Raw genomic sequence first — 26,964 nt, forward strand, 5'->3', positions numbered from 1 at the left:
CTGAGCGGTGCACTATCATGTAGTCTATACGTGTTACGTTCTACAAACGCCACGATTTTTTTTCTTCGACTTCACGTCGCGACTATGGTTGGCGTCTGCGAGACTCGAGCGGAGCCCTCTGATAACGGTCTGAAAACAGAATTGAAAAGAGGGACCAGACAGGCTTCGCGAAAATTCGTAAATCAACCCGGAAGGAATAACAACCAAAGAGACAAGATTGCAAAAGACATTATAAATGCACCGAGATCACGCAATAGAAAAAATCTAGGTTTTGTCATCCAAGACTGACTAATAATTTCATTTTAGAAAAACAGGCGCCACGTCGCACTTAAAAAATCGTAAAACGCATAGGATAACTTCCTACGGGAGCGTTATCTAAAATCAGACTCGCAACTGACAATAGTAGCCCTGCACGCAAACCTATTTGTGCACGGTAACCATTTGTTTATCTAGCCGTATTTTCCGCGAGAATAACAGAATTCGTCATCCGTCTCGGAGCAATCTTGACTCTTTAAGGGGATGCTGGAGCGAAGGCCGAAGTTGATCAAGGTCGATATTACAGGTTTTCATTTCCAATGCATAAGCTGCTTACGCCCTCTGAAGTTAATATGATCATGCAGGAAATTCGATCGGTTAATTATCGATATTTTTATTCCGTTTCCTACATTACCATCTTAACAGGGACGTGTATTAGGGTCGGTCCCACAATGTAAGATTTATTTTGAAAAATTTTCCAATTTTAGAATTGAAAAAAAAATAAACATAATTGAAGTTAATCTTATATTTGTAGAATCGGACCTTAGAAATTTAGTTGCATTATATACAGGGTTGGCCATATTCGACGGAAAGATGTTTTTTTTTCAATCATGGGAAACGTCGTTACTCGATCTAACATCTCTGTCAAAAGTTACAGTGTTGCCAGATCTTTCCGTTGAATATGGCCAACCCTGTACATATTTAGTTGTATTATATACACATGCAATGTAGGCCGTGTTCTAATATATATCACCAGTACTAAAACGTCGTGGTGTAATAAATAAAATACAGATTTTTTTAATTAATAGATCTATGACGAAAACGTAATAGCCCTTTTTTCTTACATCCCAAGCCATTTTAGGTTTACGATAATATATTATCATAAAGATTCATTCTATATATACTATATATATAGATATAATATATATATATATACATATTATAATATATATTCATGCAGGTATTCTTCTATGTCCATTTTTATTGCAATATTAAAATTTTATATTATAATGTGTATAATGATATATAAAATGTAATTCTAACGTTGTATATAAAAAGACATTCATGAATACGAATTACAATTACATTTTATGTGTATAATAATATATGTGTATATACACAATAACACAAAAAATATTATACTATTATTGATATATTAGTGAAGACATAAACATGTTAGTGAATTAATGATATATGCAATATTAAAATTATATTTTGAGTACATTATTGTGTATATGTACATTATAATACATATAAAATATAATTATAATTTATATTCACTAATAATGTTTTGTTATATATTACAACAATGTTAGAATTATCATAGTATAATGTACATACAATTTTCTATATTAGATATATAGTCGACATATTAGTAATGTATAAGTACTATAAGTATCTATCTCTTTTTATTAGACAGAGTAAAAAGAGTTACATTATGTATGTGCAATGTCATATATATATGAAACATGTGTCCATATATTGACAATAATATATGGTATGTTACATCTTGACTCAACCCTAAATGATATTGATCATAGGAAAAAGTGATACTACAACTGTATTTCGATATTCACTGCGAGTACTGAAAATACGTAACTATAGATTTTCAGTATTGACAGTGTACATTGACACATGGGACTATATAATAGCATTTTTCCTGTCGTACAATGTCATTTTAGGTCAGGATGTGATATGTATTAGCTATACATAGATATTACACATATAATATACATAGCTATATCATTTTTTGCTATGTTTAATAAAAATATGTAGAAGTTAATCATGTTAACATATTAGTGATGTACTTAAATATAATACACATATAGGCAATATTGTACAATATTGCATATATGTACTATAATGTGTGAATATACATATGTTGTAGATAGAAATTATCAATGCTAAGCTATTTATGCATTCTCTGTGTTTAAATGTGCAATAAAATTGTATACATATAAAAAAAAAAATATATATATATATAATGCGTGTATATATAGGTGCGCAACTAAGTTCTCGCTGTTATTTTGATGAAAATGCAACTTTATTGTGATAAAATGGCTTGGAAATGGCTTGGCGGGTAACTCCTAATACTGAAGCAAGCTCTTCTTGCGTTTGGCACGGATCCTCATCGAGCAATGCCTCCAATTCAGCATCTTCGAAGGTTTTTGGCCTTCCTTCACGCGGACGGTCGTCAACATCGAAATCATCGTTTGAAGCGACGGAACCAATCTCGGCACGTTGTTTCACTTAGAGCAGCATCTCCGTAAATTTTTTGGAGCTCTCTATGCGCTTCAGCCGCCGTTTTCTTCGAATGAAAGAAGAAAATCAATACTTCCCGCATATGACGATTATTTGGCACAAAATCAGACATTTTCACACAACCAAAAGAATATGACGTAAAAACAAAATCACTAATGTTTCAAAGCGGTTTGTTTACCATATGTCTAAGCTTGGTTCATGACGTTTAGGTTATGTCAGAATCGACCAGCACTTACTGCTGGAGCCATTTGTTGACAAACAGCGGGAACTTAGTTGCGCACCTAATATATATATATATATATATATATATATTATATATACACATAAAATGAGGATTTATCAGAGGATTCGTAATTTGATTATTTTTTTTAAGATGGTACGTCTGATCATTTGCATTTGACTATCGTTAACTTTGATTTATGTTCGTTGTATGTATATTCTGATATTGAAAATATAAAAGTATATATCACTAATATTTGATCATAAAAAAACATATCTCTTTTTATTAAACGTAGAAAAAAGAGGACAACAATACACCTTTTTGTTATACGTAACAAAAAGAGATGAAGTAGCTACACATGTATGTGAATATGAATTAGAAATATATTTTATAATGTGTGTACACATAATGCACATAAAATATAATTCTAATATTCTGTGTTCACTAATAGACTGTGTTTATATTATATCTGCATGAAAAGCTAAGTATGAGTAACTTCTATCTCTTTTTATTATGGGCCTTCTACAATAACACATTAGTTACAAATCAGAAGTCAGAAGCTAAAAATTAATCAATCACAGCCAATTTTTAGCGTTTGACTTCTTATTTATGGTTGATTTATGACTTATAATTGTAAAAGGTCCATTAAACATAATAAAAAGAGATGGAATAGTTACATATGTATGTGCAATGTATTTGCGTACTGACAATACATGTTACATCCTAAGTTAAAATGACATTGGGAATAAAGGAAAAAGTGCTATTACATTACACGTGTATACGTGTATTTCAAATACATGGTTGCATCCGAAAATATATCTAAGTCACAGTCAGAATGTTCATTTAGTAAAAATATACTTATTGTAACTTGCTGTTAGTCAACGTACATTGACCTGTAAGTGTATATATTTGCTAAAACACTTTGAATATGATATATGATACTTACATGCATTTCATAAACGTACAGCATCGTACAAAAATTATGCATGTGACTATTGACTGTGTAATGTATGTTGTATATATATATATATGTATACGTATACATATATACATATATATATATACATATATGTATAACATATATATTATATAGGGTGTCCAAAAAGACTCCGGATTTAGGAGCTGAATATAAAGGTGACTATAACTAATCGTAAAGGAATGTGAACTTGTATCGGCATGCATAGTACGCCAAAATATAATGCGTTACCCTATGATTCACGTTCTACGATTCAATTACGACCATCCTTGTGCTAAGGCTATTACATAACGTTTTTAGAAAAAACGCTTCAGATAAAAGTTGTAAGGTTTCAAAGAAACTATTTACTGATATTCAGTTTTTTTTCTTCATTAGTTTCTTTGTTTCGGTTATGTCAAGCAATTAGCTTTTGATTCCATCATGACAATGCATCTATTTGCATTTCTTTAATTGCAGACACAAAATTCTATAAATTCTTGGTTCCGTAATTGTATTTCACCAAATTTAATAATCGAAATGCTTCTGCCAATAAATTAAAAATAGTCAGCCCACGATGAACGCCTCTGACATTTGTCTATAACTAGCCAAACCACGATTTACGGCTGTGGCATTTTGTTATAACTAGCCAGCTCACAATTAATACCTCTGGCAGTAAATTAAAAATAGTCAGCCCACGATGAACGCCTCTGACATTTGTCTATAACTAGCCAAAATATGATTTATGGCTGTGACATTTTGTTATAGCTAGCCAGCTCACGATTAACGCCTCTGGCAGTAAATTAAAAATAGTCAGCCCACGATGAACGCCTCTGACATTTGTCTATAACTAGCCAAAATATGATTTATGGCTGTGACATTTTGTTATAGCTAGCCAGCTCACGATTAACGCCTCTGGCACTAAATTAAAAATAGTCAGCCCATGATGAACGCCTCTGACATTGGATCATAACTAGGCAAAGCGCAATTTATTGTTATAACAATAAATTTAATCATGTCACTTGTATGATAAATAAAAGTGATATTTTCACATAATAACATAAAGATGCTAACTTTTCTCATTCTGGCTTTATAGGATGCCAACAAGAAACACACATCACAATAACCAATTTTGGCCTTCTAGAGTGCCTTCCAACAAGAGACACAGTGCGACACGGTGCATCATTACAATTTTGTTCGATAATACAAGGATGAGATATTGTACTGAATCGCTTGTTATAAAGCACCCATAATCTTCTCTTATCAAAAGCAGACAATATTCTGCTACTACATTTTTTCTATTTTGTGGACAAAAAACACTATATAAATATATATATATAAATATATATATATATATATATATACACACACACACACACACACACACACACACACACATACATATATATATATATATATATATATATATATATATATATATATGGTTGTGTGTAGAACACTACTACACTACACTACATTGACAGTACTGTTGTCCGACAATGATACTGTGAACACGGGTCATACTGGTTACAGCTGATTGACTCGTATAACGCCGTTGTTTTCTACACATACAGCGTCACGCAAAATGATATATGTATGCATATATATATATATATATATATATATATATATATATACACATATATACAAAAAATTTTTATTTATCACTCTAAGAAAAAAGATACATAATCGATATCATGATCACATTATCTTTTCCTTAGTGACTAATTAAGAAAAGGCGTTCACCGTATCTAAATCCACGTTATTGTAAAAAAACTCTATTATCTTTGAAGTTCTATTATTGATACGTCATTTAAGTGTATTTTCCAGGTTTATTCCATTAAAACAAAATACAAATAGATGATCAGATGTATGATGCGGTAAAGTAAAATTTTATATTACATTCTGTGGTACAAAAACGTAATCAGTAACTTTTTGAAACTGAATGTATCATAAAAATAATAAAGTAATATTTTAAAAGTACATTACATTTAGTAAAATGCATTAAGTTATTAATATGATGTTCAATCACCATTATTAAGAAAATACAATATTATGTAGGAAGGAAAATATTTTCATGACAATTTGCTGGAAGGTATGGTCGCAGCATGTTTCTTATACTATGACACTCTTGAGATATACGTCCACGCGTGAGCGGTTCGGCCGTCAAGCGTCGAGCGGTTGTAAAGGAAAAGTAGGCAGCATTTCAGAAATCGGCTCGAAATGCGCAACTAATTTCGAGCACATTGAAGTACACGTATATAATTTCTGAAATTTTATAAAAAGTATATTTAGAGTAATATGTTTATTAATAACGTTATTTATTAAATAAAAATTAAAGAAGGAAAAAGCAGAATCGAACATAAGATCTCCAATATTCTGATTTTGCACCCAACGCCCGAGACCACGCTGAGTTCTTGCAGATCACCTCGACGAACGCGATACATATAGTGCACGGAAAGTCGTAAACTATTGTATATCTCATCAATATTTACGTTTTGAAATCATTTTTGCATTTGCATTTTTGCTACATTAATGAGAAAGATATATGATTAATATAATTTAATAAAAAGAAAATGAAAGAATTTTAATTCACAAACACGGTTGCCAGCTCTCCGTTTTTTTTTTTGCCAGACTTCGGTTGCTTGGACTAATATTTAATACTCCAGCAGACGACAAAAATTGGAGATTTTCACATCTGCTGGAGTATTGAATATTAGTCCAAGAAACCGAAGTCAAAAAAAAAACGGAGAACTGGCAACCGTGTTCGTGATTTAAAATTCTTTTAATTTCTGTTATTTCGATAGAGCGAGACAGAGAAAAAAAACAGATAGAAGCTCCGATTGTAATCGATGAGTCTCCGCGCGGACACGCCGAACTGAGCCCGCTAGCAAAACAATGAGTCTGTCTCTGTCCTTCTCTCTGTCTTTTCTCGCTTGTTTCTAGCGACCGAAAATATTTTCTCGACGATCTCGGCCGCTTGGCGTGTATCATAAGGAGGAAAGAGACATTCTAGACAATACATAATTTTTATTAAATTATATTAATCCTTTGCCCTACGATTTAAGTTACGATGGCGCGTGCCATAATTAACAGCCTGGAACATATTGTTTATGTTTGGCCTGATTTGTTTACCACGAGTCTCACACGATATTAGTGAAAGAGTTAATCATATACCTTTCTCATTAATATATAATAGCAAAAATGATTTCAAAACGTGATAGTTAATGAGATATAGTTTACGATTTTCCGTGTATTTTATGTACTACGTTCATAGAAGCGGTTTGCAAAAACTCAGCGTGGTCTCGGGCGTTAGGTGCGAGATCAGAATGTTGAGGATCCTATGTTCAATCCTGTTTTTTCCTTTTTTTCTTAATTTTTTTTTTAAACAAATAACGTTATTAATGACAACATATTACTCCAAATATATTTTTATAAAATTATATTATAGAAATTATATGTGTACTTTAGTGTGCTCAGAACTAGTTACACATTTCGAGCCAATTTCTGAAGTGCTGCCTATTTTTCCTTTACAACCGCTCAACAGTCGACGGCTGGATCGCGCGCGGACGTGCATCTCAGGAGCGTCACAGTATAAGAAACATGCTACTATCATACCTTCTAACATGAAAATTATTATGACAACATTTTAGCATGAAAATTATCATAAAAATATTTTCCTTCTTACATAATTGTTATTTTCTTAATAATAGTGATTGAACATCATATTAATAAGTATATACATTTTACTAAATATTATGTACTTTTAAAATATTTACTTTATTATTTTTATACATTACATTGATACATTCCGTTTTGTTTCAAAGATCTACTGACCACGCTTATGTGCCACAAAATGTAATATCTTTTAATATAGAATACTGATAATATCAATTTAAGACTAATAAGAGTCGATACAAAACGAGATGCATAATTTTAAACTGGAATGATTCAACTTCAATAACTCCGTGATGTCTTCTTTATTCAACATGTGAATAAAGAAGGCATGTTGAATAAAGAAGACATCACAGAAGACTAAGGAAAGTAAAGGATTGATAATTTGCTAGAAGATACGGAGCATATTTCTTAGTGCAACGCTCCTGAGATACACATCCGCGCGCGATCCGGTGCAGTTCAGCCATCGAGCATTGAGCGGCGGCGGCGGGGGGAAAGAAGGCGATGCTTCAAAAGTCGACCCAAAATTTAACATGTATTCCAATAACTATAGGAAGAATACCGAATCACTTTAATAGATAAATAAAAAATCATTTGTATGTTGCATATAAAGGCACATATAAAAGCTTTTTGATTTGTTAATTATAAAATTATATTGACATCATCCTTATAATTATATTAATCATCCTTATAATTATATTAATCGCACTTTTGCGATTTGATTGATTATCAGAATTTTCTTTCGGATGATAATTATAAAAAAAACATTTCACAGAAAGTACTGATCGACGTAACATTATTACAGAAACATGATTTTTTTTGGATTTTTTCTAAAGGTAAATTAAAACGTTTAGAAATACACATATAATTTCAATAATTAAATAAAAATATATTTAGCCTGTAATATATGTTTGTTAACAATGTCACTTATTTAAAAAAAAAATTATGAAAAAAGAAAAAAGGAATTGATCATGAGATCTCTAACATTCAGATCTCGCATCTTACGCGTGAGATCACGCTGAGGATCTTGCAAATCTTTTCTATGAACGTGGTATATAAGGCTTATGGAAAATCATAGAAATATCCCGTAAATTATCGTGTTTTGAAATTATTTTTGCTATTATACATAAATTCGAGGGATATAGGATTAGCATAATTTATTAAAACTTATATGTTATCTATAATGTTCCTTCTCCTGTTAATTATACACATTGAGTGGTCGAAATTTTCCAGAAAGCATTTTCGGTCGCTAGAAACAAGCGACCGTAGAGAGATGGGGGGGGGAGAGGAGAAAAGAGGAGAGGAGAGGAGAGAATAGGAGAGGAGAGGAGAGGAGAGGAGAGGAGAGGAGAGGATAGGAGAGGAGAAAAGAGGAAAGGAGAGGAGAGGAGAGGAGAGGAGAGGAGAGAGAGAGAGAGAGAGAGAGAGAGAGAGAGAGACTCTGAAGGATAGACTCGCTGTTTCGTTCGATGAGCCCAGCTCGGCATGCGGAGTCTCACTGATTACAATCGGAGTTTCTATCCTTTTTTGTTTTTTCTCTGTCTCACTCTGTCGTACTTCTGTTTCAATAATTCGTTCTGCAATTCAAGCATGTGATTTCTATCGATTCTGGCATCATCGTCGATGCATCAAGAACGCACGATTCCTTCTCTAAACAACGATCCTGATATATATTTCTATATATACAAAAATATTATTATGGCGTTTCCGGCTGATAATATATTGCTGGTTTATTTACAATGGTTCAATCCATTTCTATAGTTGAATAGCAATACTACTTCGTTTGCGCGCGACCGATAGGAGGAATAGCGCTTCTTACTAAGACTCGACATCCGAGTCAAAAATGTGCTGTATACAATAATTTCAGACCTTGCATAAGTAGCTGGCGATTTACAGAAAACCTCACAGAACAATACTATGCTTGCAGAAACGAGTTACGAGCTTTAGTATAAGAGCGAAGTGTATTCGAAAATTTCATTTATGCTACGTCTGTTACGAGATTGCCGCTTGTCGTTCCAACATCCGAGCAGAAAGAAAGCTCAACCGAAACACATCACGTTCCGAACCTTGATATATGCATGTGTAAATAATTCAGTAAATAAAGTTTAAACATGTGTTGTATATATGTACACGCACACACACACACACACACGCGCGCGTGCGCATACATACGCACACGCGTGTGTATGTATGCTATTATATATGCATATATATATATATACACATATATATATATACTCATACATACATATACATACATATATATATATATATATATATGTTATTTTATATATATGCATCAACAATTTACTAAATAAAATATATGTAAAAGACAGAACAGTATAATTAAAATAATTATCTTCATTTGTATTCATATGTAAATAATATGGTATGTTTCTTGTTTAGGAAGAAATTATTTCAACAAAATTGAAATAACTAATATCATATTTATTTTATTATTTTTCCTCTCAAAAAAAAAAAAACTTTGATCAGGGCACGTTTTGATTGATATGGACCTGAGTAGGTCGATAATTCAGATCATTTCTATGGTTCAGCGACGCACTTTTCATGACAGCGCCGCTGTTGGAATATTGCGGAACTAAAATACTGCTCAGTTTCATGGCTTCACGTCAATTTCACTCGTAATATACAAACGAAATTTTCGGATGCACCTTTCTCTTAAACTAAAACTCCTACCGCGTTTCTAAAAGCATGGGATTGTTCGTTTAGGTTTTCCGCAATACGCCAGCTACTTTTCATGAACGTGCAAGATCTGAAACTCTTATATGCAACACATATTGTGATGTGTTGATTACAGAAGCCGATAACAAAACTGTGTCTTTAATTTTTTTTCGTTTTTCGTATTCAAATGTAGCTGGCGATTTGCGTTGTTGTCGATACTTTAATTGTGGAGAAGGATTTTTCAGTCCATAAACACAGTTATGAGAAAGGTGCTTTTAAAATTTAATGATAAAACAGGACACTCCAGCATCCCCTTAAGGAAAACCGTAAATCACTTCTTTTCTTCTCGAAACTACTCTAAAGATGTACTCTAGATCAACAACGATAGGATGCTATAAAAATCGTAAATTTCGCGTGATATTGCAACTTTTGCATCCTAGACAAAGGGCACAACGCTCTTTTTTCGGGGTATAAATAGAGGTCCCGCGGAAGCGCAAAGCGTCAGTACGAAATTTTGAAGCACCCGGTCCATCATCAGTGAAGTTCGCGCTCAGTTACTCATTGTCTCGGGCAGTTCAAAAATTATTGGAACCCGCGCTAATCACGCCAGTTCGCGATCTCATTCGAGTGCGAACTTGTAACCAAATCACAACTGGAGTTACCAACCATACTCCACGGCGACTGCCCTTCGCTGACGACGAATCTCCTTGGCCACTTGCCTAGAACATACCTGATATCTTGGGCCAGCTAATAGTAAGTCGCAACTATTTTCAATCCACCCCCGCGTTTCCCCGCATGGAAAAACACATGCATTGTGCATGAATACATTTACACGCATTTCCAACGAATACACGTCAAATTTAACCTTCGGTTCGTAATGCGTACCATCAGGAAACGCGGACGAACCTCCTAACCGGAGGAGTAGGCGGAACCGTTCCCCAAGGCCACCCATAATCGCGCCGCCACAATCGAACAATTCTAGTAGAAATCTCTTACTCACCAACACAACCGTTGGATCTCACCTCTCTTCCTGTTATCAACCCCGCTATCTAAGAAATCCTTGGTTATTCGCCTCCTTCTCTCGAGGAACGATTCCCTCCCCCTCCTCCTCTCGAGGAACGATTCCCTTCCCCTCCTCCTCACGAAGAAGGATTCCCACTCCCTCCTTCTCCTTTGTATCAACTCCCGTCCCTTCCATTTCAACTGAATCCCGAACCGATCGACTGGGATCGGATGTTCCGGTTCTTTACGTCCCCCTCCTACGAAGGGGACAGATTAGTCACTGTATACATCCCCGGAAATCCCACACCTTACACCGTCCTCTACAAGCATTTCATCCCGATGTGCTCCTGCAACACCTTTCTCACCTCCCATACCCACTAACCATTTCTCCTCTCCACACACCCACACACATATACGCATACATCCATAAACTAACTATAGTATATATTTTTTATGTAAAGAGAAGTTTATAATGTACAAAACCCTTTGTTTTATTATTATTTTTCATTTTATTAATAAATATAACTTAAGGTATTCCCCTGTCTTTTATTAACATCACTCTCGCATTCACTTCCCTCGAATACCTGAGATCGCATGAGGTCCAGTCTCGGGTCAAAAGGATTAAGTTCTTTGACCAAAAAAGTTCGGACCGACGTTCGCACTGTCCAGCGGAACAGGTGTCATAGCGTTCCTTCGGACGTTGATCCATATTCCGGGACTGAAAAGGCGTACGACTCACAGATGTTCGCCTCCGCGCGTATACCTGTGAGATTGAGTCTAATCGTCCTTCCACACCCTCTTCATTCTCCCTCATTATCTCCTTAACCAAATTTTCAAGGGTTTGGACGTAACACGAGCTATAAAATTTTTGTATTGAAGAAACATATACGTCTGGTGACTGAAAAATGAGTTGAAAAAATGTATTTTTTAACTTTTTTCCGATTTTAGTACAAGATGTATTGCCCAAATTTTCCACACCCAAATTTTGCGTCTACTTTAATCCTGTAAAAGGATTTTTGATGTCGTTCAGTAAATTCGGAGATTTATATCAATCTGCAAAATACCAATAATTTGGCCACTCCAGCATCCCCTTAAGGAGATATTGGAGTGATGGCTGAACTTGGTCAATAAAATAGATTTTGTATCGTCCTTACACTCTCTGGAGGCTCTAATGCACTATGAACACTCACGTTTTCAGCTGTTTTCAGCCATGCGCTGTTTCCAGTCGCTCGGTTTGCTCGTGTGAGTATTTAGACAGAACGCAGTCTGAAATATGATTGCGTTCTAAGTCACACTGTTAGTATTAAAAATCTCTATGTGTAACGTAAAATATAGAACAGTATACACAACCGTAATAGTACTTTCCATTATGCCATTTTAAATTACATATTGTGTCATAATGTGTCACATGAACACCCAACAAATGCAGTTGTATATCATTGTAACATTTATAAATCCGAATATAACAGATTATGTAACTAGAATGCAACATAGAATGTTGCATTCTCATTAGTTATAATTTCCCACTCAGATGAATAACAGAGACCATGTAACAGTTATATAGTACTTGCTATGCAGATGTTATGGATTGTTATATAATAGTTACATTTTTGTTGTGTAAACGTTTCAATGTGTTATATTTTTGTTATTTGTTTTGAATACATTATATATATATATATATATTTATATATATATTATATATATATATTATATATATATATTTATATATATATATATATATAATGTATTCAAAACAAATAACAAAAATATAACACATTGAAACGTTTACACAACAAAAATGTAACTATTATATAACAATCCATAACATCTGCATAGCAAGTACTATATAACTATATATATAAATTCATATATATATATATATATGAATATATTAATGTCGCTGGTAGAAAAAAAATCGCTTGGAAATGCTCTTGGTGGAAATAAATCGCTAAAATCTTTATCAATTGACCTATTTCAACAGAATTATACTGAAATAAGTCAACTGATAAAGATTTTAGCGATTGCAGTAATTTTCAGCGATTTATTTCCATCAAGAGTCTTTTACAATTTTGTCACATCTTATTATAGCTCACTTACATGATTTCATGACTATCTCTATGGGTATGGTCAATGCGATGTTGCAAATACTTTGAAGCGTTTTTTAATTGGTCGGTTTGTAAAATTCTTTCTTTTATTTGGTCCATCAAACGCTTCAAAATATTTGTTACATTCAAACCCTTAGAAATTCGGTGAAGGAGACAATGAGGGAGAATGGAAAGGATATGAAAAGACGGTTAGACTTAATCTCACAGGTATACGCGCAGAGATGAACACCTGTGAATCACATGCACTTTTTCGGTTCCGGAATGTGAATCAACGAAGGGACGCTATGACACCTGTTCCAAGGGACGATGCGAACGTCAGTCCTACTTTTTTGGTCAAGGAACTTAATCCTTTTGACCCGGGACTGGACCTCGTGCGATCTCAGAGTTTAAAGAGAAAACAAGTGAGAGGTGATTCAAATAAATGGCAGCTAGGAAAATATAAATGACTTACATTTATTAAAAAAAAAAAAGAAAATTAGGTTTACATTAGATATTCATATTTTTACATAAAATAAGAAAAAACTTATCTTTGTACGTGTAATTACAATCGATTTGTATAATGTGGTTGAGTAAGAATTTAGTTATAAAGGTGTAAGTGCGTGTGTATGTATGTATGTATGAGAAAAAGAAATAAGGTTATTGGGTATTGAAGGTGAGGAAAGTGGTGCAGGAGCACATCGGGATGAAGTACTTGTACAGGACGATATAAGGGGTGGAGTTGCCTTGAATGTAGACTGTAATTATTCTACCCCCTTTCTTGGAGGAGGAAGAATACAGTCTAAATAACCCAGTTGATCGGCACGGGATCCGATTGAGAAGAAGGAGTTGGGTGCTAGTTTAAAAGAGGGGGGAGAGAAAAGCCTTCTTCGAAGGGAGGAGTGAGAGGGAATCATCCCTCGAGAGGAGGAGAGGGAGGGAATCGTTCCTCGAGGAGAGAAGGGGAATAATTCAAGATTTCTTGGATGGCGGGATCGATGACAGGGGGAGAGGTGAGGTCTAATGGTTATGTCTAATCTGAGACTGGCGAGTATGAGACCTCAAGATAGCGGTCGTCGGTCGGTTGTGGCGGTACGGTTGTGCCGCCTAGCTTGGCTATGCGGATGGTTCCGCTTACTCCTGACGTAAGAGGTTCGTCTCCATTTTCTGATGAGATTCGATATGAATTTAATAGTGTGGAGATTGACCATAACGTTGGAACTAACTAGTACCCTAAAGATCTACACAACGTTATCAATGGACATTGCACGAAGTTTACATAATGCTGGATTTACACTGAACATATCGTGGAAAATCTAATGACAAATAATTTTAATTTTTATGTGGTCCTCAATACGTTGTTGGGCTTTTACAAATATTACAAACGTGTGATAATCAACGCTCATCATGAATTGATTTTGATACGAGCACACAATAGTAACCATTATATAGTGGGAGGTCCAGCGACAGAGCCGACGCTTGAATTATTCAAAGTGGCAAATGCCTCACGTTGCATTGAATGAAGTTAATAAATTATCCATGCTATGAGCCTTGGAAAGTGAATGATATCTAAGTATAAGTTTCCTTTCCTGAAAACTGTACGTATTCCCTATTGCCGAGCACGATGAACCATTCCTGGGCCATCAAGACTACTCAACTAGATAAAACACGATATATTATCTTTACTATGCAGACTAATAAAAAAAATAACACATAAAATGACAACACATAAAACTCACTTCGACCACTGTAAATTAACCAACATGACACTTTATTTAAATTCAAAATTTTATCTGTACGATAACCTGAACCTTGATTTTGACAAACATAGAATAGCTACTTTGTATGGTATGTGTATACGTTTCTGAAGTTTCTTACTATGAAATCTCGCGCGAAACATATGAAACGTTATTCAACCTGGATGCCTTTTGGAACGGTTATGCTTTTGTAATCATAGACTGTTCGCGACAAAACGAGTCCGTCAAGAGTGGATATAAAATTTGAATTCAAAGAGAATATATCCGCGAAAACTACAGCTTATTACCTTATATACATAACCGCGTGATCGAATATCAAATTAGTCCAATGTCAAACGTAATACGCAAGATTACGTAAATTATGGTTGATAAAAGAAAAATACGTCCTCCTCTTTTCAATATAAAGAATAAAAAGATATTTTGTGATCAAGCACAATCTCAAAAAGTCGTTCACCATGATCGTACCAACGTTTGTGGATGGCAAGGACCCGCCTATATTCACTGCATATCAACGCGCGCGCGTAGGAGTGAATACAGGCGCTTAAAGACGTGAATTTGTTTAATGCAGTGAATATAGGCGCGTAAAGATATGAATTTGTTTAAACTTCGTCGCTGTTTCTCAACGGTTTCTTGCCATCGAAATGTACGCGTTAAAAAGTCTGGTATGAGATTATAAAGTTTTGGTGATCGATATTGTGAAAATAGAAATTTGTATAATAGTGATAGTGTTACGTGAGATAGTGCTCCGTTTCATAATACTAAATGTAAAAATACTATATGTGATAATGCTGAGTGCACTAGTGCTTATTAATGGAATAAAATATGATACGATGTAAATATTATTGTATTTCTTATTGGTGTAAATATTATTTCTTATGGTGTAATCTTGCTAGCGAATTTACGTAGAGATGGATAGGTATGTGCAGTCTTTTGATAGGGCATCGAAAAAAATCTTTTTTGCATTTATTAATAATAAAACCCCTGTCTTCTATGATTATCAACTCTCTGTTGTTAAAAAGTATATTCTTCATAGACATTACAATATTAAACATTCCAATGAATATAGTACGAAATGTGGCCAGGAGAAACATGATTCAGCAATTAAAGTTCGTTTACCAAGAAGCTTGTAATTCGAGTTCTGATACTATTACATCTTCAACAAAAGCCATTACTGCATTATATGCCATATTTCATGTTATTGCCAAACATTCGAAACCGTTTACGGATGATGAATTCGTAAAGGAATGCCTCATCGCAACAGTACAGTCATTCCGAGACTCATTGACTCTTGAAGAAGCTGCTAGCATTCTATTAAGTGCCAATGCTGTGAAATCTCGGATAAATTGTATTGCTTCGTCCTTACAAGAAAAATTAAAATCTTTATTAGAATCTTGTTCTTTTTTTTATGCCTCGATGAAAGTACCGATAATCGACATGTGAGTCAATTGAGTATTTTTGCTCAAATCGTACAAAATGATTTTTCATATATCGAGGAACTTTTAGATTTTCCATTGTATGGAACAACAACAGGCAGTGATCTTCGAAGCTGTCAAACTCTTGAAAAATTTGGCACTGATTTTTCAAGATGTTCAGCAATTGTAACTGACGGAGCGAGAGTAATGACAGACTCGAAAACTGAATTTCTTGGTCAAATAAGGCAGCGAGATTTAAAATTCCCTTTTATACACTGTATAATTCATCAAGAAGCGTTATGTGGGAAAGTAATTAAACTGTGCAGTGCAAATTGTTACAAAAATATCATGTTGTTAATATCATTAAAGGCAGTCACAAATTTCTTTCGCATAAGAAGTTTCAACACTTTCTCGAAGAGTATAACGCAGTTTATACAGATGTGCCTCTATATTGCGAAGTTCGGTGGCTTAGTGCAGAGAAATGCTTAGAAAAGTTCTTTGCTAAAGAAAAGAAATCTTTCTTTTCTTGCAAGAAACTTTGGATACAAAATTTGATGAATTTAAATCTTTTTTTTTTAATTTAGACTCGCTTTGCGAGCTCGCTCTTCTAACAGATTTAACAAACCATTTGAATAATTTTAATTCTTAAGCTGCAAAAGACTAATCAAACTATTTCTCAATTAGTTTCACATATTGATTCGATTCGCAAGAAATTAACATTGCTCAAAGATCATATTGGAAACAACGTTTCATTTTTATCCATCTTGCCAAATTCTCTTTGAAAAATATGATATTAGCTGCAATTTTCAGAAACATTTGTTTTTATTCCCTAACAGATCAATTTAATACATTTTAATGATTTCGAGAATCTTAGAAAAGATTTAATCTTATTTGAAAATCCTTTTACTGTGCAAATCGAAGAACAAAGCCTAGATCTTCAGACAAAACTTTTGCGATTTGCAATGCGATGTTTCTTTAAAAACATGAAAAAGGTGTTGACTTTTTAAAAATTTTAAATGCATCGCAGTATCCATCTCTCAGAAAATTTGGTCTTCGAACTTTGGTTTTTCTCCATGTTTGGCTTCACATATTTATGCGAACGCTCTTCTTCAAAAATGAAAATAATAAAAAATGATTAACGGTTTTCTTTGAGCGACATATTGTTATCCTCGCTGATGCGAATTGGTTCTTCCGACATCTCTATGGGTACACCCCTATTATCAGTAGAATCAAGCAAACGACTTAAAAATAGGAATAATTTTTATATATGTAAATTGACTGTTTTTATTTTCTTTGGTCCTTTTTTCTTTTTGTATAATACGATATATAATTTTACTTTCCTGCCAAGCCACATTTGATTTGATTTTTGTTTTTGTGGAATAGTTTCCCTACTGGGGAAACCACATTAAAAAAAACGCAACTTACAATAGTACCTCACGGGTGTTGTGAAAAGCTATTGTCAAGATGTATGTTATCATAATTATGTAATGTATTAGAAAATTACGTATTAGAAACTATTTAAGATATAAGTATATCGTTACAGGAACAACGAATAAGTTAACAACAGAAAATTTTATGTTAATAGATAAATTATTTAATAAAAAACATGTTTCAATAATAATTTGGCGGAAGGTGCGCCAGTATATTTCTATCCACGAAAAGAAGGCAATGCTCTGTATTTGGTGGGATCAACAGGGTGTAGTGTACCATGAGCTGTTGAAATCTGGTCAAACAGTCACAGGGGATCTCTACCGAGAAAAAATTATCCGTTTGAGCCGAGCATTGCAAGAAAAACGACCAGAATATGAAATGAGATAGCATAAAGTGATCTTGCTTCACGACAACGCTCGACCTCACGTCACAAAACTCGTTAAGGAAAAATTAGAAGCACTTCGCTGGGAAGTGCTACCCCATGCGGCTTATTCACCAGACTGTGCCCCTTCCGACTATCACTTGTTTCGATCGATGGCACACGCACTTGCAGAGGAACACTTCAATTCTTATGAAGATATCGAAAAATGGGTCTCTGAGTGGATAGCCTCCAAAGATGAGTCATTCTTTCGCCGCGGAATTCGCTTACTGCCCGAAAGATGGGAAAAAGTCATCGCTAACGATGGACAATATTTTGATTGATGTACGTTTTCATCTTGTTTCTTAAATATAATCATACTTTTTGCATAAAAACGGACGGAACTTTCCGATATACCTAATATACTTGACATTAGACTATATTCGATCACGCGATTGTGTATGATACAGCAATAGATGGTTGTATTCGCGGGTACATTCTCTTTGAATTCAAATTCTAATTGTACATCCACTCTTGATGGACTCGTTTTGTCGCGAGCAGTCAATGGTTACTAAAGTAAATCCTTTCAAAAAGGAGTGTAATTGGAAAGATGGTTCATTTTTTTCACGAGGGATTTGATAGTAAGACGTATGGAAACATAAATACATATCATACAAAATAGCGGCTCTGCGTTTGTCAAAGTCTAGATTCAGATCATACCATACGATAAAATTCAGAGTTTAGATAAAGTTTCACATTGATTAATTTACAGGTGTCGAAGTAAATTTTACGTGCTGTCATGATATTTTTTTTATCAGTCTGTAGACCAAAAATAACGTATCGTGGTTTTTTTCAGCTGAGTCTTGTTGGCCCAGGAATGCTTCGTTGTACTCGACAATAAGGGATACTCATATAAATCGCACGAATGAAGACTCATACTCAGATATCATCCGCTCTCTAAAGCACACAGCATAGATAGTTTATTAACTTCGTTCAATGCAACGTGAGACATTACTCTCACTATGCAATTGTTACCGTTACGTGCTCGTATCAAAATTAATTCGTGACGAGTGTTAATTACCACACGTTTGTAATCCTCACAAAAAGTCCAACAATATCCTGAGCGGTACACAAAAATTAAAGTATTCATCGTCTGTCATTATGCTTTTCGCGATATCATTAGAGTCGATAAATCCAGCATACTATATGCGATTTCATTAAAAAACATATAACCCTTCATATGTTACGTTCATATGTTGCTATTGAGATTTTCTTCGTTTTTTGAGTCAATATATTTAAACAATTTACTCGGGGATCGGAGATTAAGTTGTGCGGTTAAGAATCGATTAAGAATGCGTTCACTGGGAAGTACTAGATAATTTATAAGAAGGGTAATCTTGAATCCGGTGCCAAAAAGATCACGAAGTTTATAGGCGAATCTACGTGGATTGCCTTTTAGAATGTTTTTGTAACTAGGAAAGGTGAGATTGACCTCCAATTTCTTTAGAGTGTAGACGGGTTCGCGGAGTGCGTCTACCGATTTGTTTTGATGTAGCAATTGCGCTAGTTTTTGAAAATAGAGGAAAGGGTCTTGGTTTGAAATAAGGGCCGATTTAATTTAAAACCTTAATCTCTTTTCTCTTTGTCTTTGTCCGTCTTTAGTAAATGTGGAGGTAATGCAAAAATATTAATAATGTTCCGGAGAACTGCCGTAAGACGGGGGCCACGCTATTGGCAGCGATAGTCGCAACTGCCCCTCGGATACCCATATATATATATATATATATGGGATCTAAAAAAAATATCAATATATCATCTAGAAAAAAAATATATATATATATTTATATCCCTCATATATATATAGGTTTGTTTTTCTGTGTTGTGTTGTGTGTGTGTGTGTGTGTGGGTGGTGTGTGTGCTTGTATGTAACTTAAGTCCAGATTTGTTCCTTAGATTCCGTTCCGATTCAATGTTTCGTTTTATTAAAAGAAACAAAAATGTTAAAGAAAAATATTGGCAGGTGTTCTGATGAAGCGCGAGGATAGTTCTCACCTTGATTCGACTATACTGGATAGGTTTCTACTTATAGTTTGCGAATGAATGACTGAATGACTGTAAGTAAGGCTGAACGTATAATTGGAAGACTGAACATATGTAATGACTGAATGTGTATCTGAATTTATAATTATACTGACCTACCGAAACTGACTATTTCTGCTTTTGGTAGCTCCTTTTATACTTTAAAAATGAATGTGGGAGTGTCCTTCTAGGACCAATCGATACTTCTCAAAATTTGGTAGAATCTATACTCGCGCTTTCCTTGAGAGGCAGCAAGGCCACGTAAGCTCTACTCCCCAGTACTCTACTCTACAAGTTTATTCTTAATAAGTAATAGTTGAGTTTTAATAATTTGTAATAAAAATTCGGTTTTCCTTAATATTCTTTATGCGAGGCGTATCTACTACGTTCATATGTTTAAAATTAATTTAATTTTATTAGAAGAAGAAAAAAGGAAGAAAAAGACGTTCGTTCTCGCATTCAGAAAGATTTCTATTTTACTACTAATTACTTAATTGTTAAACGCTAATATAATATACACTATTACTAATGGTAATATACGCTTTTATTTATAATAATATACGTTTTTATATTTGTTATTTTATAAGAGGGCTTCTTTGAAAAAGATTGTGGGATTCTTAGACATTGTTTAGAATAATCTGTAGATAATTGTATGACGCATAAAAGTATATAACGTGATCTATCTATTGGTTTGAATGGTTAAATAAAGGAACTAAATATACCCTCCTACAAAAAGAAAAGGAATTTTCGGTTTTGAAATAAAGATAAAATAGAGACGAAATATCAAGATTAAGATGAAATAACCTAGGGATAAGATAAAAATAAAGTATAAATCGTATATCTACAATAAAGAATGAGAGGATTTTATCGAGATGTATAAGACTAGTTATTCTAACGTTTCTGCTGCAATCAATTTCCATACCGTTTCATATCAAATTTCATCGAATATGAACGCTACACAATTATATCCAAGATTTGATTGTTTTTGGTACATTTTTTTCCTTTGAAGTCAATCTACCTTCGATGTAGAGAATGCTTTCACACGGTAACGTGTATAAACTGTATATCCTGTTGTTGTATGGGTATCCGTATCTCATCGCTATGTCCAAACATCGTGTTGACGTATGGATTGTACGTGAAACTCGAACTTGACGATGCGATAGTCAAAGATTGATTCGCTTCCAATATTCAAGATATCAACCATCTCAGATATTTCGTACAACATAGCCTAATGATTGTAAAAATTTCACGTTCGACGCAATGAGTTTCTTTCTACTGGACGCTCGAATATTTTTGATCGCTGTCGTTCATCTGGCAAAAATTATGTCCCCTGTCTATTTCGCCTGCACATTTAGAACAAGCATGTCACGTTATCGTTATCGTTGTATTTTTCTATCGCTATTGCCTTCGTACATGCAATCTAATGATGATTTCTTCTCCGCGAAAATCGAGCAATCGTTCGTCTTGATCCACGACGCGAATTGTCATGTCCATAATGCTCCGATGATCGGAAGGTAAATGATCTGTGTCGGTCTTTTCGATATCTGATATCCTGGTAACACGCTCGGTGAAAATTCATATATCGTGTGAACGGACTTATCGTTGCTATATGCGCCCGTAGTCACGTTTCATTCAATGCGAATGATATTTACGTTGATGATATTTATCGATACATCTGATTCGTGCCACTGTTGCGGCTCCAGTATGCGATTCAATGAAAATCCTAATAGCGATCCAATATTGTGAGGTTTGATGAAATTTACTCGATAAGCGCATTTGATCTCACTCTTCATTGTTATTGGCATGAATAGTCAATGGATACTGTTCATCTTCATGAACACAAACATCATTAACATCATTAGGATAAAATTAGGAAACATCATTAGGATAAAATTATAGAATTGTACGTCTTACTTGTTTATGTCATGTCTTTCATACGATTCTTCAGGAATGACAATTTCTTTGTCATCTTCGTCAAAGTAAAATTTATTATTCAATGAATTTACATTTAGATATCGTATGGTAAGTTTCAAATCGAGCTCGTAATCGCCATCACTCAAATCTATGGAAGTAGCAGGCCGCGAGGACGCTACTCTTACCGGTGAGCATAAATGTCAGTGACGTGTTTAAATGACGTGTAAAAAAATACTGAGTTGAAAAAGTGTAATGTCAATTCTTAAATTGATCGTCAATCGTAAAAACTGTAGACATAGTTGTCCACAGTTGCTTTGATTGTAATGTTGATAAGGCATGCGATTATACTCGATTTGCGTTACGTCCAAATATTGCACCAATTCCTTTGGTAGTCGAAGATTGCCGAAACTATCAAAGTAAACAGCACGATCTCTCCGTTTCGCGTACACCACCCAATGAGTATCTGATCCATCAGCATTATTCAAATTTACGATACTGCTCTCATTTCGATACATTCCCCTTATTGGTAAGGTAGTATCCATAAAAATACCTCTAAAATATGGAATTCGCATACGTTTTGCCAATTATTGCAGTTGTACGTTGATACTCTCTTCGGCATTTTTGGCGAACAAACTGTTTAACTAACTGTTTTTTTTAATCTTTTTTATTTTTTCCGTTGTGATTCCTCGTCCACACTTGTCTGGAGTGAGGTAAACTCCATGACGTGGATATGACGTTTCAGTTCTTCTAATTGATGTTGCGCGGCTTTATTATTGTTTATAGCTTTTGCGACTTCTGCCGCGCCGCTGACCAACGAAGACTCCCAATAGCGGTAGAATAAATAAGATACCACCGCATTTTGCCACCGGTAATATTCATTTTTTCGCCCGCTTTTTTTTCTTCATTTTCATGCCCATACCAATTTTCGTTTTTTCCCAGCATAGCTGCCCAAACAGCTGTGGCAGCAACTCTCTCTCCAAGAATCGAATCTTTCGCGGTAATCCGTTTCTGGGCCTCCTCAGCGAGTATTTTGTCATCTACGTGTCGTTTCGTGAGATCTTTGCTCCGCGAATAAGCTATGTCGTGTTCGCCGTGTCCAACGGATTAATGCCTCGATCGCCTCTTTATAATTATTTTTCTAAGTGCGTTCTTAGATCACAAAAGTGATATCCGGGGATATGTAACTCGATCGGAAGTTATCGCGTGATTTAAAAAACCGCAGTTTGCGTTTTTGTTGTTACTGATATTTCCTACAATTTCTTATAAACGTCGCTGGACCATCAATATGCGATCGATGGCAGGGCAAATTATAATGTTTCAAGCACCGACAATGTTGCTGAACCTCTGAATCAGCCTTTATATGCTTAGGTAATCGATCCCACAGTTGATCTATGTAATTCTTAAATTCTCATAGCAGAATAATTTTCGGTATATATTCCAACTCTTTGGCGGTTAAACTATGTACATCACAGTTGTCTGACACGATAAGAAGCATTTTAAATACTGAGCGGTTTCGCTTTGCGCACTACTATAAATATATCCGCCCTCGATATCGTTTTTTTTCAATGTTATCAGTGTCGTGAAGAAAGAAGATATGAAGTTCGTGCGACGATTGCAGACGATCAAAGTGACTAATGTCAACAATAAAGTACAGAAAAAAAACGCAATCATGGAAACATGCTGCCGATTTCTATACGCGGCATCATTTGCGGTCCATCGAACTATGGCAAAACAAACATGTTGATAAGTTTGCTGGAAAATCCAAATGGCATACGATACGTTTCGAGAACGTGTACGTGTACTCGAAGTCGTTGCAACAGCCAAAATACTTAGAGGAGAATTTATTGGCACCAGATTAAAAAAATTGATTATTTTATATTCTCCAATAATAATGATGTATTACCACCGAACAAGGCGCTTCCAAATTTCATTTTTGTCTTTGATGACATAGCATGCGACAAGCAAGACGCGATCAGAGAGTACTTTGCGATGAGTCGACACGCGGACGTCGACTTTTATCTGTGTCAGACATACGCAAGAGATACCGAAGGATCTTACGCGATAATGCAAATCTGTTGATCCTGTTCAAACAAGATGACAACAATCTGAAACATATATACAATGTAAACATATATACCATGTAAACACCGACATGTCCTACGAGGATTTCTGCGAACTGTGTTTGCAGCAAAAGTATGGATTTGTAGTGCTAGACCAAGACACTACGCTCACAAATGGACGATAAAGAAAAGGATTTAATGAGTATGTGTAACGTGATTAATCGTTGTCAATACGTCAACTACACAACATTTCCTTTCGAATGCAACATTGATAACAACAAAGAGCTCAAGGATAGCGAAACAAATTGCAAAAACGAGTGAATTGATTCGTAAAAAATAACGCGCTTTAACCGGCAAAATAGAGGAAGATATAGCATTGGAGAAACACTTTAAGTCTATCGTCGAATCTCTAAAACACCACTAATGATGAATCCCAATTAAGAAAGAAGTCAACGTTGTAAAGAATAAAAAAAATATTAAGAAAAGAAAACCTGAAGATAATGAAAATGTTCATGATGAGGAGGATGATAAAGACGATGATGACTTCTGAATGGATAATTCATGGCTTCAATTAATATCGTCGTCTAAAAAGCAATGTATAAAAGAATCAAACATTATGTCGAATTTCAATTATGCGTCGGCTGAACCACACGAATTATCGTACGAACGTTTGCACATTTCCAGTCAAAGACGTTTATGAAACGCCCAATGAACCACTTAAAACGTTAGTTAAACAATCATTGCAAACGCGGCAAATTCGTAAGGAGTTGCATAATCATTTGGGAGCACTTGGACAAAAATATAATATATAAACATATGCTTCTTGATGATGACAGAGAAAAGGCGATCGATCATGTATATGGCGTATACCTCAGCGAGAACGGCACAATGCTCGGTGACAAATATTTCGATGTAAGTACTAATGACTTTGTGATCGTAGATGGAGTAAAGTACAAAAGTACACTTGGTTTGTACGCATTAATTTTCAAAAGAATTCCGGACGATACTATTGTTACACAGAAAATGATAAACTAGCATATAAAAATATACTGTTAGCAACAAAGTTAACTCACAGGTGCAGTCTTAAAGCGAATAATCCAATAGTGGGTAGCAAAAGCTACAAATATGAGAATATAAGCACCCTTGGTGTCAGGTACAAGTTGAAACGGGCATGCTATGCGCCAGGAAACTAAACAACAAGTTAGGTAAAAAAGAGTCGGGAAAGGTGTAATACAAGTTGGAACGGGTATGCCACGCACCATGACTCTAAACGATAATAAAATCTTATATTTATTGGGACGATCCTAAGCTAGTGGATTGCTTGAAGCCTCACGTCAGGCAGACACAACATCGATAACAAAATATTGTCTATTATCGTGAAGCTGGCTTTATTATAAATTGAAACGAGATACACAGTCATTTTAGTTGACATCAAAATGCCGATAAACAACGTTTGCGTTTAAGAACTTTGATATTTTATGCATTATACAACAATAATCATAACATAACGTAACATGTCTAAGAAGAAAAACCTCAAAAAGTGATAACTGGTGGAAGAACTGTACGCTCCGACGAGAAAAAATTTTCCACGCAGACGTGTCATCGTTTACGGATACGATGACCTGTGGCAGGCTGATGTGGTCAAGATGCGCCCTTACACACATTCAACAAAGGTTATCACTACATTCTCACTGTTATCGATGTGTTAAGTAAGCACGCATGGGCCGTACTGCTGAAAGAAGAAGTACCGCTAAGAGTGGAAATGAGATGGCTACAGCGATCGCAAAGATAATTTGATACGATGGAAGATATTCGAAAATTTGCAAACCGATATGGGAAAAGAATTTTACAATGCAAACGTGCAAAAACTTTTGAAAAAACATAACATAAATCATTATTCAACATATTCCATAATGAAGGCATCTGTCGTTGAATGTTTCAATCGTACGTTGAAAAACGATATGTAGAAACAATTTACGCACAATGGAAATTATAAATGGATTTGTTACCGCGTCTCGTGTCTAAGTACAACACGCAAAAGCATCGAACTATCGGTATGCGGCCCATCGATGTAACGCTCACGATGCTGACAAACTTTTAAACACGGTGTACAGTAGCCGTCGAACTCCCGTGATTCAAAGTGGGTGACTCGGTACGTGTAAGCAAATTCAAGACGATCTTTGAGAAAGATTACACATCAAATTGGACTACGAAGGTGTTTAGAATCGTCAAAGTACAAAAAACTAATGTGACGTATCTACTGGAAGATTACCGTGGAAAACCGGTCGATGGAGGATTCTATGAGTTGTTCACGTCGTTAATCCCGACGTATATCTAGTTGAAAAGATGTTGCGTAAAAAAGGAGACAGAAAAGAGACAAAAAGGTTTACGTGAAATGACTCGGATTTGATAATTCGCACAATTCTTAGATACACAAGGATAGTGTGTTGTAAAAATAAAATTTATTACAAATTGTGTAATTATTTTTTTCCCTATGTAAATATATATTAAATATTAACACGTTATACATGTTATATACATTACATTATACATATTACATATGCATACGTACATACATATTGTACATATGTATTGGGAGTACAAATTAATTCGATCCGTTTTTTTGTGTTCAAAAATGCATTTATTTCAAAACAAAATGAATGAACAGATTAATTAAAGTATTGTCCATCGCTGGCTACTACTTTTTCCCCATCTCTCAGGCAATTTTCGAATTCCATCTCGAAAAAATGACTCGTCTTTGGAGGCGATCCAATTTTGGAGAAGTGAACCGGTGACTTGCCAAATCGTGCTGCATCCTTCGGAA

The 26,964-nt window shown here is 34.8% G+C and overlaps 1 protein-coding gene and 1 pseudogene across 33 annotated transcripts in view; one reads left to right on the forward strand and one right to left on the reverse strand.

Moving 5' to 3' along the window:
- LOC105148557 (intraflagellar transport protein 81 homolog) overlaps positions 1-26,964 on the reverse strand; it is a 588,627-nt gene that overhangs the window by 382,326 nt on the left and 179,337 nt on the right. The gene's annotated exons all lie outside the window — the stretch shown is intronic.
- On the forward strand, positions 13,375-25,333 carry LOC147909435 (SCAN domain-containing protein 3-like; annotated as a pseudogene).

The sequence above is a fragment of the Acromyrmex echinatior genome, chromosome 6 (genome assembly GCF_024713525.1).
Source record: "Acromyrmex echinatior isolate Ae372 chromosome 6, ASM2471352v2, whole genome shotgun sequence".
Classification (NCBI taxonomy): Eukaryota; Metazoa; Arthropoda; class Insecta; order Hymenoptera; family Formicidae; genus Acromyrmex; species Acromyrmex echinatior.